General features: G+C 43.0%; 1 protein-coding gene across 4 annotated transcripts in view; it reads left to right on the forward strand.

Annotated features, from left to right (window-relative positions):
• FANCC (FA complementation group C) overlaps positions 1-18016 on the forward strand; it is a 1396321-nt gene that overhangs the window by 1214463 nt on the left and 163842 nt on the right. The window lies entirely within an intron of this gene.

The raw sequence follows: 18016 nt of genomic DNA on the forward strand, positions 1-18016 counted from the left end.
ATGCAGCCTAACACTTACAAGGCTTCAATGGCCTCCATTTCATCTAAACAGTGAAAAGGATAGCTAACAATGTCAAATTTTTTACACATTTTACCATGTTTTCCTCATAGAGAAAAACTCCCCTTCACCAAAATCCTTGAAATGATAGAGAGGAAGGGTTGGACAGACAAGCCCCATGGGCTGCCATTATATGTCTGGAGAAGGGATATCATGCCTTTAAGGAACTTTCCAGAGACCCTCGGTATCCCAGCATGCACAGCCAAGCCCTTTTACTTTCAGTTCTTTTTTCCGGCTCCTGCTAGCAGGAACCTGGAGCATTAACTCTTCATTTTTTGAGTTTTTTTATTCCCTTTTAGTGATTATTTCTGGATTTTTACAGCTTCACTTGACGTCTTTGGCCTTTATCTACATTCTGCTGTGTTTTTTTGGCAGAATTTTCTTCAGTCCCCTTGTCTTTTATGCTAGTTCTAGCTCACTTGTGACTGTGACTGCAGTTGAAATAAGGACGAAAGCTGAAGCTCACAGAGTTTGTATTCTGTGTTTGCCTGTGTTTTGACACCTGTCTTCTCTGTCTTCTTTTCCAGGAGGCTTCGGCTCTCATGTTTGGAGCAGGGAAGTTTGAAGGCATTTTCTTCGGCCTCTGGGTAAGGAGAGGGTAGGTCCTCTACCGAGTCCCATGCTGTGCCCTCTGGGGAACGCGTCTTAAAAATTACGCGGTTCCGGTCAGCGTCGAAGACTACGACGTCGAGAGCAGGATACTCTCCGTCAAACCAGGACTCCAGTCGACGCAACATTATAGGTCAATGTCTAGGAGTGGACCTGAAGGACCTCGAAGTTCTGGTGGTGGTCGACGTGAGGATCAACGTCGAGGTGTGCTCGCCGTCATGGTATGCTCGACATCGAAGTGCAGTGATGCTCGACGTCGAGGAGCAGTAACGCTCTACGTCAAGGAGCAGTGATGCTCGACGTCAAGGAGCAGTGATGCTCGACGTCGAGGAGCAGTACTGCTTGACGTCGAGGTGCAGTACTGCTCTACGTCGAGGAGCAGTAATGCTCAACGTCGAGGGAACAGTAATGCTCGACTTCGAGGAGCTGTAAGGCTTGGTGGTGATGCTCGGCTTCGAAGAGCAGTGATGCTCGGAGCCTCAGTACAGTGCTGCTCGACGTCGAAGTGAAGTCGACGTCGCAGTGAAAGAGTGTTTGTCGACGTTGGGACGTTTTGACGTCTTGGTGGTCAATGACGTAGAGACGGTCAATATCTTGGTGATGGTGACGTCGTAGTGATGTCGTCGTCATGGGTTACCGCCGCGGAATCAATACCGGCGCTTGACGCAGGGGTGGCGCCATGTAAACTGCATGCTGGGGCACGCTCTTGCTGAGCCATTGTGATAGATCCCTGTATGTGTGGGTTTCTTCAAAGCGAGAACAAAACCTCTCAGATAATTACTTTAAACATTGGTAGTATATCCAAAAATCATAGAAATAAATACATTGCCCCACACAAGAAAAATATTTTAGAAAAATATATTGGTTCTTTAATTATTATACATCAATTCTTAGGTAAATCACAAATAAATTATCATCATGTATAAATCAAAACATTGTGTAACCCAACAGGACAATATCTACATCCATCACGCATCTCCATGCAAACCACTCACTCACACCATTCAAATGCAACCGTCTCACCAATTAGAACCAACTCAACAGCATACACTAAACAATAAATATACTTAACACACTATAACCACATACAGAAAATATATACAGAAAAGAACAACAATTATTTAAATTTCTTTTTCATATAACACACAAAAAACGCCGACGAGCGTTTCGGACAGGAAGCCTTGGTCCTGAATTCCTTCGTCAGGGCGCAATCAATGGGTATAATCCAATTAAACAGTCTTTATCTTGATTTCAGATATATATAGACTTAAAATCCAGGTAAATAGTTTTTAAGGGGGTTACACTGGGTACTCAGACACATATTCTGAGACGCAATTTTAGTCTAAAGAGAAGACTAGGATCTTAATTGGCGTGACAATACTGGAACAGATAATCCAGATTCCCTTTAGATCCAGGTCGCTCGTGAACAAGCTGTCCGTAAATCAACAGGTGGCCCCAAATGCACGTAGGATCAATACTCCTGGGGCTAGTAGACCGAGTCGTCATACATAGTTGTACCAGATAAGTAAAACTTCTTCAATACAGGAATTAACTTACTTCGTTACGGCGGTCATAACCTCTGTAGCCAAACAGTTCGGCAAACGAGACATACCTACTCACCGTCTAGGTCGCCTCCTGCTCTGCCCCCACTAGTGATACCACCGGGGATGCCTAGAAATTCTCTCCGGCCCCTCTACCACCCACCGCCTCAGGGGCCTTTGGCCTTTCAGTCTGCGACCCCCGTGGAACCTTGATGACCTAGAACGAGATCTCAGGGTATTGGTCGCATAGGTTCCGCTGTCTTCCATTAGGTTCACCGTTATGGAAGGTCTCGGTTCAGCTATGCCAGGGATGCATCTTCAATGAGTGCGGGGAGGTGCTCTCCTACTCTTACATATTTCCCTCCTAGCGGGTTGTTCACTGGTTGGCAGTACTTCACTTTCGTCTACTGCCACCTGCCAGGAGGTTCTGGCTTTGAACCTACTTCTGACTTTGTCGCAGGGGTGGCGGCATGTAAACTGCATGCTGGGGCACGCTCTTGCTGAGCCATTGTGATAGATCCCTGTATGTGTGGGTTTCTTCACCAATTTGCAGATCTCCTGCTGGGAGACACGAGGGACGCCTTACAAGAGATGGTCTAAAGGGCCTGATGGTTTCAGATCTACTCATCGGCGCTGGAGCGGATATTTCTCTCCTGGCGACCCCCAGGTATTGCCATGGTTTTTTCTCTACAGGGACATACTTGTATTCATCTGCCATCTCTGCAGCCTGCAGCACAGCAGTGTGCTTTTAATCTCCCGTTCTTTGGGGCAAGTCCGTATGGCCGAGTGGTCTAAGGCGATGCGTTCTGGTCGCAGTCTCCTCGGGAGTCGTGGGTTCAAATCCCACTTCTGGACAACCCTTTGGATTCCATGCGGGTAGCGAGTAGTCCACATGAGATCTGAATTGGAGACGGTTGAAGGCTGTAGGTTTGGAAGGCATGGAGAATGGCTTAAGGCCTTCCACCCTTTCTAGCAGCGTTTTTCCTTTCAGAATTTGTCTGTAGTCCTGGGCTACCATTGTATGATTCACAAGTATATTGTGCACAGTGAGAGCTCGATGCTCCTCGGTGAACTAAGGCCCGGCCGGGTCTAAGCCCTGAGGGGTTACTTCCCCCTCGTCCGTTACTCGCTCCGGTGAGGGGAAGCAGATACAATTATCGGGCAGAGTGGAGAACAAGTGGGTGCAGAATGTTGGTTGCGAGGGATACAGTCTTTGTTTTGTCAGCCCTCCTCCAGCAATTCCACCGGTTCGCTCGTAGTTCCAGCTGCGTGACCTCCAAGCTGAGGCTGTTACCCTGTTAAGGAAAAGGGCGATAGAAGACGCCCATCTGTCTCAAAGGGGAAAGGATCTTTCTTCACGGTTCTTTCCGGTGCGAAAGAAGGACAAGAACGAGTTCAGGCCCTTTCTGGGTTTGTGACAAGCGAACAAATGGATTCGCATGGAGAAGTTTTGCACGCTGTCTTTGCACCAGATTTCTCCTAAGCTGCACAGAGGAGACTGGCTTTGCGCTATAGATCTGCAAGATGCGTACTTCCATGTGCCCAATGCACCGACACACCGGAAGTTCCTGCGTTTTCTAGTTGGCGCCAATCACTAGCAGTACACTGTATTACTGTTTGGACTGGAGTCTGCACCCAGGACTTTCTCACAATGCACAGTGGTGGCTGCGCACCTGAGAAAGTACAAGGTGTTTCTCTATGACTGGTTGATCAACGCCTCCACCTTCCAGGAAGCGCAATTGCGCTTCAACAGGACGGTCGTTCTGCATAACTAGCTGGAGTTGCGCATACACATGTCCAAGTCTGTTCCGACTTCTGTCCAGTGCCTACAGTACTTGGGGGGCCTCCATCTATGCTCTTTCTGGAAGCGTGCCTCCTTCGGAGGAGCGGCACTTATCGATCCATCGGAAGGTCAGGCTCTCATGGCTGTTCTTTCTACGACAGTGAGGACGGTGTCTTCTCTACTGGGGTCGATGGCCTCTTGCATCTTCCTCACGCCACACGCACGCCTCCACAGGAGGCCGCTGCAGGAATGTCTGGAGTATCAGTGGGACCGGAAGCGGGGGAGCTGAGACGGTAGGATCCCCTGTCCCTTCACGCTCCACAGTCCCTGAGATGGTGGTGCTCCACAAAAAATCTCCTCCAGAGGGTTCCATTCCACAAGGACATTCCCATTCAGAATATCATCACAGATGCGTCTCTCCACGGCTGGGGAGCGCACTCAGACATCTACAGATCCAGGGAAAGGGGTCCCCGGCGGAATCCACGTATCGCATCTATTTCCTGGACCTTAGCGCTGTCCACTTGGCACTGTAGGTCTTTCATCCTTCCTTCCAGACCACCTCCTTGCTTGTACAGACGGACAATACGACCACAAGGTATTAGCTGAACAAGTAGGGGGCTCGAGATCGCGCACAAGGTCACAGGCGATCTGGCACTGGCTGTTAGCCAGAGGACTGACGATAACGGTTCCCCATCTGCCAGGTGGGCAGAATGCTCAGGCGGACGCACTCAGCAGGCTGGTGCGAGTGAACCACAAGTGGGTCCTACACGAATAGGTGCTAGGAAACATCTTCGACAGGTGGGGCACTCCAGATGTAGATCTGTTCGCCACCGACTACAACAGAACATGCCTAGGCTTCGCCTCCAGGTTTTACCAACAGGGGAATCTGGGGAGCACGTTATGGATCAGCTGGTTGAACAGCTTTCTGTACGCCTTTCCACCCATTTCCCTGCTTTTGGCGGTACTCATCAAGCTGTCTCAGTCCAGAGCATGGATGATCCTCATTGCTCCGGAGTGGCCCCGGCAGTGGTGATTCACGGACCTACTTCACAGGTCTCCTCTACCCCACCTGCGGATGCCGTGTCGGCCGGACCTTCTTGGGAAGTTCGGGGGCAGATGGTGCACCCCAACCTCTCATAGTTGGGTTTGGCGGAGTGGCTCCTGAGATAGTGCAATATGGACACCTGACTCTGCCTGATGATTGCATGGGTATTCTCGAGGAGGCTAAGCGACCTTTCACTAGGACTTCCTATGCCTTTAAGTGGAAGAGGTTCTGCATCTGGTGTACGTCCGGGAACTATGTTCCGATGACCTGCAAGGAAGTTGTCATACTTCCCTACCTTTGCATTTGGCTCAATCTGGACTTAATCTTCATTCTATTAAGGTTCACCTCACAGTGTTACTGCGTATAGGAGATACTTTTCACAGACATCACTCTGCAAGGTTCCTGTGATTATAGATGCTTTGGAAGGATTGAAGAAAGTGTTTCCTCCTGTTCGGCGCCCTTCGCCTTTGGAGGAGCTGAATGTGGTGCTGTTCAGGTTGATGAGGGAACCTTTTGAACCTTTTCATAAGGTTTCACTATAGCACTTATCATATAAGGCGGCTTAGCTCGTGGCCATTACATCGGCCCGCAAGAAGGGGTGAAATTCAGGCATTGTGTTGCCTAAAACCGTATACTGTATTTCGTGCTGCTAAGGTTCTGATGCGTACTCACCCTTGGTTCCTTCCTAAGGTGTTTTTCTGATTCCCATGTCTATCAGACTATAACTTTACCTACGTTTTTCCAAAAAGGTCATTCGTAGGTCAGACCAATTTATTAATTATGGGTCGGTCAGGACTGGTCTTGCCACTTCAAAACAGTCCATCTTGGGTGGATTGTGTCCTGTATCCAGTTATGTTACCGAAAGGCTAACAAAAACTTATAGGCTCATTCCACCAGGGGCAAAGCGGCTACGACGGCTTTGCTATGTAATGTTTCCATTGCAGTTATCTGTAGGGGTGCCATGTGGAAGACGGTCCATACCTTTGCTAAACACTTCTGTCTGGACTCTGATGCCAGAGCGGATGCTCTGATTGGGCAGGCTTCGTTGAGAAATCTGTTTTCACAGTAGTGCTGTTGTCTTTTTTCTCCACCGCCGAATTGGTTTGTTAGGATGGGCTTGCCATTCTATTCCCTAGATTATGACTATACACAGAGATCCCCTACTACAGAAGAAGTAGTTTCTTACCTGTAACTCCAGTTCTGTAGTAGGGGTATCTATTTCATAGTCATAAGCGCCCGCCCTCCTCCCCGGTGGAGAAATTGATAATGTACTGTATGCTACAGGCCTTGCTTTATACAACTTCGAAAAGAACTGAAAGTAAAAGGGCTTGGCTGTGCATGCTGGGATACCGAGGGTCTCTGGAAAGTTCCTTAAAGGCACGGTATCCCTTTTCCAGACACATAATGGCAGCCTATGGGGGCTTGTCTGTCCAACCCTTCCTCTCTATCATTTCAAGGATTTTGGTGAAGGGGAGTTTTTCTCTATGAGGAAAACTTGGTAAAATGTGTAAAAAAAATTACATTGTTGGCTATCCTTTTCACTGTTTAGATGAAGTGGTGGCCATTGCAGCCTTATAATTTGCATTATTTGTCTTGATTTTTTCTTAAGTGTCTATGCAGGACTGCAAAGAAGATAGCTTAAGAGATTATTTTTGATTGATCCGGGGTCCCCGCACATGGGCGGGACTATTCACTAGATTATGACTATAACAGAGATACCCCTACTACAGAACTGGAGTTACAGGTAAGAAACTACTCCTTCCTTCTAATCTACGGATAAAGGGGTCGATATATATTGCATAAAGCAATGGTGAGCAAGGGCAGCCCTGATGTGTTCCTCTGGAGATTATTAATTCTTTGGTTAGGCTTCCATTCACTATTACCACTGCCCTGGGGTTGATGTACACTTTTTGCACTGCCTGAATAAAGCCTTTCTTTTTCCCAACCCTAGACATAGAGCCCCACGGAAATTGCCAGGAGACCTTATCAAAAGCCTACTCAGCGTCGAGAAGGATCAATGCCATAGGGTCCCCTGTAGCCTCCGTGCTATCAAATAGAGTGATTACTCTCTGGATGTGATTAATAGTCGATCTCCCTGGAATAAAACCATGCTGGCACTTAACAATTACTTTAAGGATAATAGGGGCGACTAGAAAAAGTACTGTTAAAGGAATTTACTCCCTTCTCAATGCACTGTTTCTAGATGATATGGAGAAATCTTCACAGAAATAGCAGGGAACAATAGGAATATCTGCTGTTGAATTTAATTATGCTTATTCACCCTCTCAAACTATTCTTATATCTACCAAACTACAGGCACAGTTTTACAAAACTTGCTTTTTCTTATATTATACGCCAGATAAAATTGCCCAATGGGGAGCGGCAAGGGAACATGTTGCCCAAGATGCATGGTATTTAATGCTGACTGTGTACATATTTTATCCACATGTGCTGGACTATCATCTCTAAAACAAGATATGGAGAAATTTTTAGCCACACTTTTGCAAAGGGATATAGCTCTGTCTCGTGAAGTAATCTTATTAGGGGCCGTCGATCCTAGCAACCCTAATATAGGACATGAGCTCATCTTTATTGCTATGGCGATCTTAACACCTTGGCTGCTAGGCGTTTTCCCCCCCCCTGTGCTGAAAATTGCCATTTTGCTGGTGTCATGACGAGCTCAGCTCGTCATCAGCACAGCTCAACTGTGCATCATGACGAGCTGAGCTCGTCATGAGCATCGAAAGGGTTAAGATAGTGTATAGCCTCAGCATGGCTGGGCTATATAGCACCGTCCTTCCAACAGTGGCTAGCCAGGTTATTAGCTATCTCTAATTTGGAGGATGCCATTTACAAAACGGAAAGGCAAGAAACGGCGTAAAATGGGGCTGAGGATTTGGACTCCTCTTGTAGAATGGTGTCTTGCCCAAAGTCAATTGTAGCAGATTTTTATGAAGAATAATCAAATGTATGATTAAATAAGAATGCTACTGTTGATAATAATTTAATGTGAATAATGAAGTTGTATGTATACTTGTCTGAGCCGGGAGGGTGGGGGGAAGGGCTTGGGGCGGGGGGAGGTAATTGTTCGTTAAAAAATCTGAATAAAGATATTTAAAAAAAAAAGAAAGCCCAAATCAGAATGCAGATTAGTTTAATATGCCCAGTACGCTAAAAGGCATTTTAAAGGAAGGTACCTGGTGGTACTACCACAAGAGCACCGGGTCTTTAAGTTCCCTTCAGCCATATCCAGGGCCGGCTTTGGCATGGAGATGCTGGGATCCTGGCACCAATCTTCAGAGGGGTTCCCAGTGCAGTCCTCAATACAGTCATGCAAACAGCTTAACCCTTTTCACTTGCTGACAAGGATTCATTTTAAAATGCTTTTAATCATTGGTCAACATGTCATTCCGTGTTTTTAACACTCCATCCTTGATCTCCTGTATCACTCTCACCTCCGCCACCCTACATCGACTTTCCACCTAGGGTACTATCCAAACATGGGTGTATAAAGCAGCGGCATAATATGCTTTGCAGTGGTCAGGGCTATCAGCTTTATATCAGGACAGTTCTGTCAGATGCCTGGGCCTGCTTGCCGCTGTGGTAGGTTAAGTAAATGGGGACCAGATTCTCCTGTATTTTATCAGCTTGTTCAGGACAGAGGCAGCCATCGATTGCTTTATCAGTATGTCACACATTTTGGCCCAGCAAAGATCCACCAGAATCCTCTGCCTAACAAGCAGAGTTATTAACGCATGACTTAGGGTATTTGTACCATTTTCTTGTGAAAGCTCAACAAACTATAAACAAAAATAGTCTCATCTATACATTCTATGCGTTGGAATAATTATGAAAACCCTCTCTTTATTTTATTACTTTGAGGATTGATAGCACACTAAATGTCAGGACAGTAGTTTATATGTAGTGGGACGTGGTGACGCTATACGATGGTCAACACAATACAGGTAAAGTAGTTGTATATTTGAAGGATACAAGATCGATGGGTAAATGCAGGTTTGACAGAGGGGTTTGTTGTTTTTCTGAAAGAGGTCCAGCAGTCATGTTACTTTTGGTCATGTTGTAGTTGGTTACAGAGCGTGGATCATAAAGCGTTAAGGAGCTGCCTCCAAATTTAGATTTTGTTATGTGGGTGTGGTCTACGGTAGGCTGTCGTTGGATGATCTTAGTGAATATGGGGTAAGTAAGTATCTATGGATTTTATTGTGCATGTTTTGTATCCAGGTTCCAGACCCCTTTACGCATCGCAGCTTGGACTGAACCCTCTCATTTTTATTCTTTAAAAAAAAAAAATTCTTGCACTCGACTAAATTCAAGTGAAATTTTTAAATGTCTAACGTAGCTGACAGAACTCTTCAAGGCCTGACTGTGACCATGATGGAGCAAGCTCAGGTTGTAAGTATAGGTATACAGTTTTTATTGTGTTTAGAACAATTTCTATTATTTTCCCGTAGCATAATTATATACTTGAGGCTTTGTAAGTATTTCGCAATAGCAGTTTACAACAAGCAGTAATTATTAAGCATGGGCGAATTCGCGATCCGCAAATTTGCGGATTTGCGAATTCTCAATCCGCAAATTTGCGAATTTGCGAAATCGCAATCGCGAATTTGCCGGGTTTTTTATTTTTGCGTGTTCGCGGGGCACTTTGCATGTTCGCGGGGCGCTTTGCGTGTTCACGTTTTTTTTTTTTGCCTGGTTAATAATCACTGCCATCCTCTCGTTTTTTATGCCCTTCTGCCCTCTGTACCACTCGTTTCTGTGCCCTTCTGCCCTCTGCCCCACTCATTTTTTATCCCCATCTGCCCTCTGTCCCACTTTTGTGCCCTTCTGCGCTCAGCCCCACTTAGAATGGCGCCGGCAAGCTGCCAGCGCCATTCTAAAATAGCTACAAAGAGCTTCAACAGGAAGCTCTAATAAATAAAGTAAAGCAGGTGCTCGAGTTGAAGGTCAAATTAAGTTCCACAATCATTAATCACCCCAAGTTTGGGGTGATTAATGATTGTGTAACTGAATTTGACCTTCAACTCGAGCATCTGCTTTACTTTATCTATTAGAGCTTCCTGTTGAAGATGACTTTTGTAACTATTTTAGAATGGCTCTGGCAGCTTGCCGGCGCCATTCTAAAAGAGTTACAAAAGTCAGTTTGAACTTTTGACCCAATTTTGCGGGAAATTCACGAATCTCGCGGATTGCGAATTTACCGAAAATCCGCGAGCGGAACGGATTTTCCGCCCATGCTTAGTAATTATGGCGCACCCTTGTGATTTGAGATCCTCAGATTGTCAAATGGTCACACCTACAAGCAGGATGCGATAGAGAAGGGAAACCAGAATGGCTGCCGAATTATCAGAGTCCGCCTGATTCTTTGGAAACAGTTTCCATTATTTCCGATTTCCAAATCAAAATTGAAATATACCCCAAAGTCCTATTGCAGGCGTGCGTGATCCGCTGGGGCATAATGTCTATCAGTTGTGACAGTTTTAAAGCAGAAGGGTGAACTGGGGTAAGGGTAGCAACATCTAGAGAGAACATTAAGATTGTCTGTGCAGCCAAGCAACGGGTACCCCTCCAATAAAATATACCATCTGGTAAACCGTTGCAGACATAGTAACCTACTTCTGTTTGAGATTCAGGTGCAGTGCCACCATGTTTGTTAAATCGTTTACTAAATTTAAAAGAATGGAACTTTCTTTATGAAAGGCTGACGGTACATGGTGTGATCTTGTATTGGAACCAGTACTCCAACAGACCATTTTCAGAATTCAGGCGTGTAAGGTATTTTCTGTATAAGGATAACTTCTTTTGTGCTGCTGATACTTCCAGACCTCTGTCGTCTGAGAAACAAACATTTTCCTTTTTGCTCTGACATACTGTGAGAAATATCTGAAAGAAAATGGCATCTATATAAAGAGCCTAGAACGCGACACTGAGATCTCTCATGAGCAACTGGCCATAGCGAAGGGGCATAAACGCAACAACAGCTTGCAATGTAATTTAACAAGAAAGTTAGTAGTGTCCAAAATGGAAAAGTCCGCAACATTCATTAGAACATGTTATTTGATTATACAAATAGGTAAAAACGTGTATGTAAATAGACAAGGTCAGATTATGTATTTGTATGTACTGGGTGCTTCAGAACTTCAAAGCACCTACTACCTAGAGGTGCTATATAGGTGTACAGGAGTGTACAACCGGAAATACTGTTTTGAGGAGGTGAGGTTCTAATTACAGCACTCCAAATGATTAAGGTTCCTTTAGTCTTTATCTGTATATTGCACAAGTGAACAAATTTACTGTTGTCACCAGTAAAATTTACAAGACGACACAAAATTTAAACAGCATAAGGGCAAATTAGTGATCCAATGTAGAGTCAAGAAAAGGTCCTCTTCAGATAGCGTTATTTTATATTTTCTCCTTTATTCAGATTTCATAAAAAGACAAGTTTTCCCAGCATAAACATCGCCAACACGTGTTTCGTCTCCCACAGAGACTTCATCAAGGCTGGAATAGTTAAAAAATACATATATATTACAATCCATACATAAGCATATAAAATACATTAGCAATACAAGAACATAATATACAAGACACACAAATAACAGAAATTATGTTACATAGCATATAATATAAACATAGTAGCATACCCAAAAGAGAGTATGTATTTATAAACAACATCCTAATGCAGGAAAATGACAATTAATGAAAGTCTACACTACTAGGAGAATACTTTAGAAAATAGACAAGTTAGACTCCTGTTGAGAGGTCCTGTGTGTGGCAACCACACAGGGTTCACTAAAAGATCGATAATGGTTAAAAAGAAAACACAAACACCCACCATGAAAAATAGATATAGATGTTCGGTAATCCGCTCAAGAGATGAGGACACAATGTTAAATGTTAGAAGTGGGATACCTAAAGAGACAAGAGTGAACGTGTATATATAAGGTTAAGATCAAAAGTCCATGGAAGAAATCTCACACATATAATAAATTCATAATATATACAAAGACTGTAACATAAAATGGTGAGCAATAACCAAGGAGACCATGAATAATATGGTGAGAACAGATGATAACTCACCCCAAAACTAGAAAATTAGGTGAAGGTACACGGCTGTAATCACTTCACAAGTAGGTCGGCGTGGTTGTCGCACAAAAAGTAATCTATCAATGATATAAGGATGTAGATAAACTCAAGAGAATACACATATACAATATGTTGCCTATACTTGTTGAAATAGGCAGATAATAGCCTAAAGAAAAAGTATCTAAAGAATAATTAATAGTGGGTAACGTCATAAAGTATCCTGGAATCAATGATACTCCACATTACATTCATAATCCAAATGCATGGCTATAATATTATCAAAAAGAACAGTCATCACAATTACCCAATATGCTAATATGAACAGCAATAGGTATAAGTGCATCAAACATCACAGTTAAGCATTCGGTATAAAGGCAAAGTAGTCCCAAAGCGAGAAAAAATATGCTAAGTTAGACCAGTATCGTTGTTTGTAGTACAGAGATTACTGTTAACATTAATCTATCAAAGAGAGAAAACAACAGCTCGTTCCCAAAGCTAAGAAATAAGGCCAGATTACCTGACATCCTGACTGCATCTTTAGTAATAATAGATGTTAGTGCACGATTAGAATTAATGTCTCCAATCTCATTGCAAATAATGCAGAAGATAACATAAGCATGATTGTCGATGGAGAAAGAAGCAACTAGTTGTAAATACCAAAACTGATGAAACAGTGACTGAAACCCCTAAAAATGAAAAAGACATAATATGTAGGTAATAAAATGGAGACTCACCAAGGGCGAGAATAGATGTAAGTCAATATAATAGTCCAAGGATGTAGAAGAGATCCCATTAAGTAAAGTTGAATATTTCAACAATGAACGAGAGAATTAACCGGACTCCCTGTAGAATATGAGCCGTCCGCGTTCGCAACCATAGTAAGTTGCAGTCTAAAGAAAGAGAAGTAAATAGCGGAGTCCAGTTACAATTGACTACAATAAATGAAGCCCGCAGTGGAAGTGCTTGTATAAGCCAATGGCACCCACTCCTAATGCTAGATGGGAAACACATTGTTCAAAATAAAATAATACAGCCTCTATCCCTTTACGCTATATTAGCCCATCTGTTTACTCACCCACCAAGTGACAGCAACCCTCGTAGTATGCTTCGTCGCCCGCAATAGCAAGCGAGGCTTAGAAATAAACGGCATTTTATACTCCGTAAAACGAATAGTGCGGGAAAATGCCAAATAGTCGTGGACATCGTTAGGGCCATGAGAATCATGGAGATCGAGGACAGACCAAACGGCTGTAGATGTCAAGGAAGGAAGTATAGGTGGCGGCCGTATTGCAATGTCACTTGTGTAAGTAAATAGGGGTAAGACATATAGAATATGTCTAGATGAAGGACAATCGATCACCCAGTCACCATTGATTGTATTTGGGACAAGATCAAAGGCCAATCTCGAATGTCCCAGACAAACGCACAAGTTGTTGCATAATAAAAATTTTGCGCAAAACGGAGTGTGTCAAACAAGAATGGCGGGGCACCAAATTTGATTGATTACTACTCTATCTCCATTCACAACTAGATGGAGTCAATGTTCGAGAGTCCCACATATATGCTTGGACCCAGAATAGAACAGGGTTTCAAAATGAAGAGATGAGAATGTTGACCAAAGGCAATCTGTCCCATTGTAGAAGACAGACAAAACCGGTATAGACAGTCAACAAAAGGAAACATAAACAGTAACAAAAGTAAATGGTCATAGTGAAAAAACCAGGAACAAACAAAAACAGTATCAGGGAAAGAGAGGCAAGATAGCCATCTAGATTAACAGGTGCTGTAAATATTAAGCAGTGCACTATCTATCACAATATATTCGGCTGAGAGAAGAAAAGGGACATGGGTGATCAGACAACAGTATAATGTGTGGAGCCATACATAAGTAGTCTAATACATATTATAAGTTTTGAAAAGTATCAACCAAACATAGATATGAAAAAATATATATATCATAAGCACGCTCATAAAGCCACAATCATAGGGGATAATGACGATATATGAATTAAAGAGTCTCTGAGTAACTTGATCATTTCATTGTTTGAGAAACACATGTAGTTCACGATCAGTGTTTAATCCCCTATCAACCGCTCTCAGTTTGATCAGCCACTGAGATTCCAGTTTTCTCAATGCAGCCACTCTATCCCCTCCTCTAGGATTAGCTTTCACCTCAGCAATACCATGAAATTTAATTGCCAATATTTCAGATTCTTCATGGGCAGTATTATAATGGACTGCCAAGGGGTAGCTTCTATTGCAATTGCGAATGGCTCGTACATGCTCCTGTATTCTCTCTTTGAGGGGTCTAGTAGTGCTGCCAACATAAATTTGGCCACACTTGCAGATTATACAGTAAACAGTGAATTTGGTGTTACAGTTGATAAACTGATTAATGTGGTGGGTTTGTTGAGTATTGTATTTGAAGGTCTTTTTGTCATCAGCAAATTGACATACACAGCATTGGGTACATTTGTAAAAACCTTTGGGTTTGTTTGGGAGCCACATGTTGGTAGTACTGGTTTTGACAACATTGCTAACTATAGAGGGACTAATGATGTTCCTGAGAGTTCTTCCACTTCTATAGGTGATCTTAGGTTTGTTCGTCAAGTATGGATCCAAATCCGGTTCCAATTTAAGGATCCTCCAATGCTTGTTGATAGTCCTGTAGACTTGATTACTGTGAGAATTGAATTGGGTAATGAGAGATATCTTGTCCTCATTATTATTGGATCTTTTTTTACGTTTGAGTGTATCTGATCTCGAAATGTTATTGATACGATTGTGGGCTTTATTAAGCAATATCCTATCATAGCCTCTTTTTTCGAAGCGTTCCTTCAGGTTGGTTATTTCACATTGAAAATCATTATCAGAGCTGCAATTGCGGCGTAGCCTGGTCATTTCCCCAAAGGGAATGGCAGTTTTCTGCGAGGTGGGATGGGCACTGCTTGCATGTAACACTGAGTTACATGCAGTGATCTTTCTAAATAGTTTACTATCAAGTCTGCCATTGTTTACAAATAAGGTGATGTCCAGAAAATCTATACTGTTAGTACTGTAGTTGGAAGTAAAGTTCAAATTGTAAGTGTTATTGTTGATATAGGTAACAAATGCATTGAGTGAAATCTCATCCCCTCCCCAAATCAAAAAAATGTCATCAATAAACCGACACCATAATATGATGTGGTTAGTGAGATCAGGAGGGCCATGTTTCCATATATGAGATTCTTCGAAGAGTCCCATATAGATATGAGCGAATGAAGGCGAAAATTTCGCCCCCATTGCTACACCCGAATGTTGATGATACCAGGTGCTATTATGGATGAAAAAATTATTGTTAAGGGCAAAACGGGTCATTTCCAATATCATCTCAGTATGATGGTATAGGGTGGCATCACGTTTGGACAAGAAGTAAGTAAGGGCCTCCATACCTTTGTTAACAGGTATGCTGGTGTATAAGGCACAGACGTCTAGTGTCACTAATAGAGCATCATCCATCCAAGTCATATTTTCTAGTCTGTTAAGGAGGTCTTTTGTGTCTTCTATAAAAGACGGAAGATTACGTACAACTGGTTGGAGGGTGAGGTCAATATATTCTGAAATATGCTCTATTGCAGAACCTATACCCGATATTATCGGTCTTCCCGGTGGCGTGGTCGTGCTCTTATGAACTTTGGGCAAGATGTACATATAGGCCGCCAAAGGATTAGGATTGAATAGATATTTAAGTTCAATATCAGACAGTACCCCTGCGTTGTGCCAGTATCTCAACATTCTATTTAGACGTTGGTTAATGTCCTGAGTGGGATTGTGGTCAATTTTAGTATAAGAGTTAGTGTCATTGAGCTGACGGTCAATTTCTGCAAAATAATCAGTTTTGTTCAATAAAACAATGTTTCCCCCTTTGTCTGCTTCCTTAACAACTGTGTCATGATGGTTAGAGAGTAGTTTGAGAGCTGTTCTTTCTTGAGAATTAAGGTTATCACATTTAGTGAGTGATACCCGGTTTAATTTATCCTCAAGTTTGTATAAATCTTCTGTAACAGTACTAAAGAAGCAGTCAATTAGGCTATCTGGCGGCAGCTGAGGCACAAATGTAGATTTGTTCCTAAGGCCGCTGTTGGTTTGGAGATTACTTTCAATACCTAACTCATCCATCAATTCTTGCATGCAGGGTGGATTTTCCTGTGTATTTTCGATTGTAGGTCGATTTGGTTCCCTTGCGGAACCTCTCTAGCTCTAATAAAAAAGCAGAACCAGTGCCAGTGCTATCCGTAGCTATTGTAGTAAGTGAGGACTCACTTCTATTCTCACTGGCCTCGCTAACACAGCTGGAGAGATCAGAGTCACTTGCCGACTTGCTTGCAATGTGGTTGAATCAGCTCATGAATTTACTAGCTTTATGATGAAATTATGAGCATAAACATTCAACCTAATCAATGTGATGCTAAAAAAAGAGCTTTGTGGAAATCGATATGGGTTATTAGAAAATAAACCAGTGGTACCAGGTTCTTTTTCCAATTTTGTTTCCAAGAGCTGTTGGCTCACCCGCCTTTTCTTTAAGTTCTGGCTAAATACTAAATTAACATTTAACTGTGTTTTTTACGATACAATACATTTTTGTCACATCGTGCTATAATAATTTTGTCTTTTAGTGTCAGTGTACCTCCCTCGCTCCCACGGGTCATTCAGATGGACTGTCTGTGGCTCTTTGTGCCCTGATTCTTGTTGACTTTTTTTGAGTCGGGGGAAAAAAGCGTCTACAGATCATCCAACTTTAATAATCATAATCAGAACTATTTCCTGGTATAAGATACCCACTAAATGTACAATCACTGCTAGGCTACAAATAGACTTGGAACCACCAGCCAAACATTGCAGTCATGGCCATGAAAACTACAGCCATCCTTACTTATCTACGGGGGAGAGAGGCAGGAGAAGAAGCTGATGAGCTCAAACAAACCTCATGTCAGACTGCGCTGTGACTGATAAGAGCTTCCACAATCATCTATCCCTACACCCCTTCCCCCATTATTAGAGGCCCCATATGCAATTCTGTAGCAGTTCTTTTGAAAACTCCACCCGTAGAATCACAGAAGTATCTAACAGACTTGATCTACATAGCCATCAGCAAACTTCCAACTGGTGCACCTCCTACCCCCTTGGGAAAGATCTTATTGGCTTCTTGATTTTTTTGTCATTATCATCCACTATGCATAGTATGGAACTCAAGTGTACTTTTAACCTTAATTAACGAGTTTACTTTATTCTTGACTGTCAACAAAGCTGTTTAGCTCTTAAAAGTCTCTGGGCCCATGTCCAGGAACAGTAAGATCTGATTCTCCCCACAAAAAACACCTCCAGTCAAATCACATCCTTTAGTGTTCAGTCTTATATGATCCTGCCCTTAGGACCAGCTTCCCACTCCACCTCTCCCATTTCCCAATGGATTTTTTCTTCTCAAATTCATTTAGGCCTTGAGATTTAGAGTTCTTTTCTCGCACACTGTTCAGGTATTCTTTACCATGTCTTTTTGTAGATAATCCCTAACAATTTTGGCGGGACCCCTAAGATCTTCAACTGTTACCTCGGCTCAGATTGTCCAGAACGTCCACTGTGTCTTCCACCCTCATAATCTTTTCATTCATAATATTTTGGAACTCTGCAAGGAGTGGACATCCTTCTTGTGGCATTCGAGGGTACTCAGGCAGGTTTCCTTCTCCCCAAGGTCTTGCTCAGCCCCAAGCACTCTACCTATATGGCCTTACAACCAGGCCTCTGCAGAAGTGATTGCAATGGCAATTGCATCAGTCTTCTTGATCAAGCCACTCTCGAGCACTTTGATAAAGTTACGGTTAACCTAACCTCCCAAGC

The sequence above is a fragment of the Lissotriton vulgaris genome, chromosome 3_1 (genome assembly GCF_964263255.1).
Source record: "Lissotriton vulgaris chromosome 3_1, aLisVul1.2, whole genome shotgun sequence".
In the NCBI taxonomy this organism is placed as follows: domain Eukaryota; kingdom Metazoa; phylum Chordata; class Amphibia; order Caudata; family Salamandridae; genus Lissotriton; species Lissotriton vulgaris.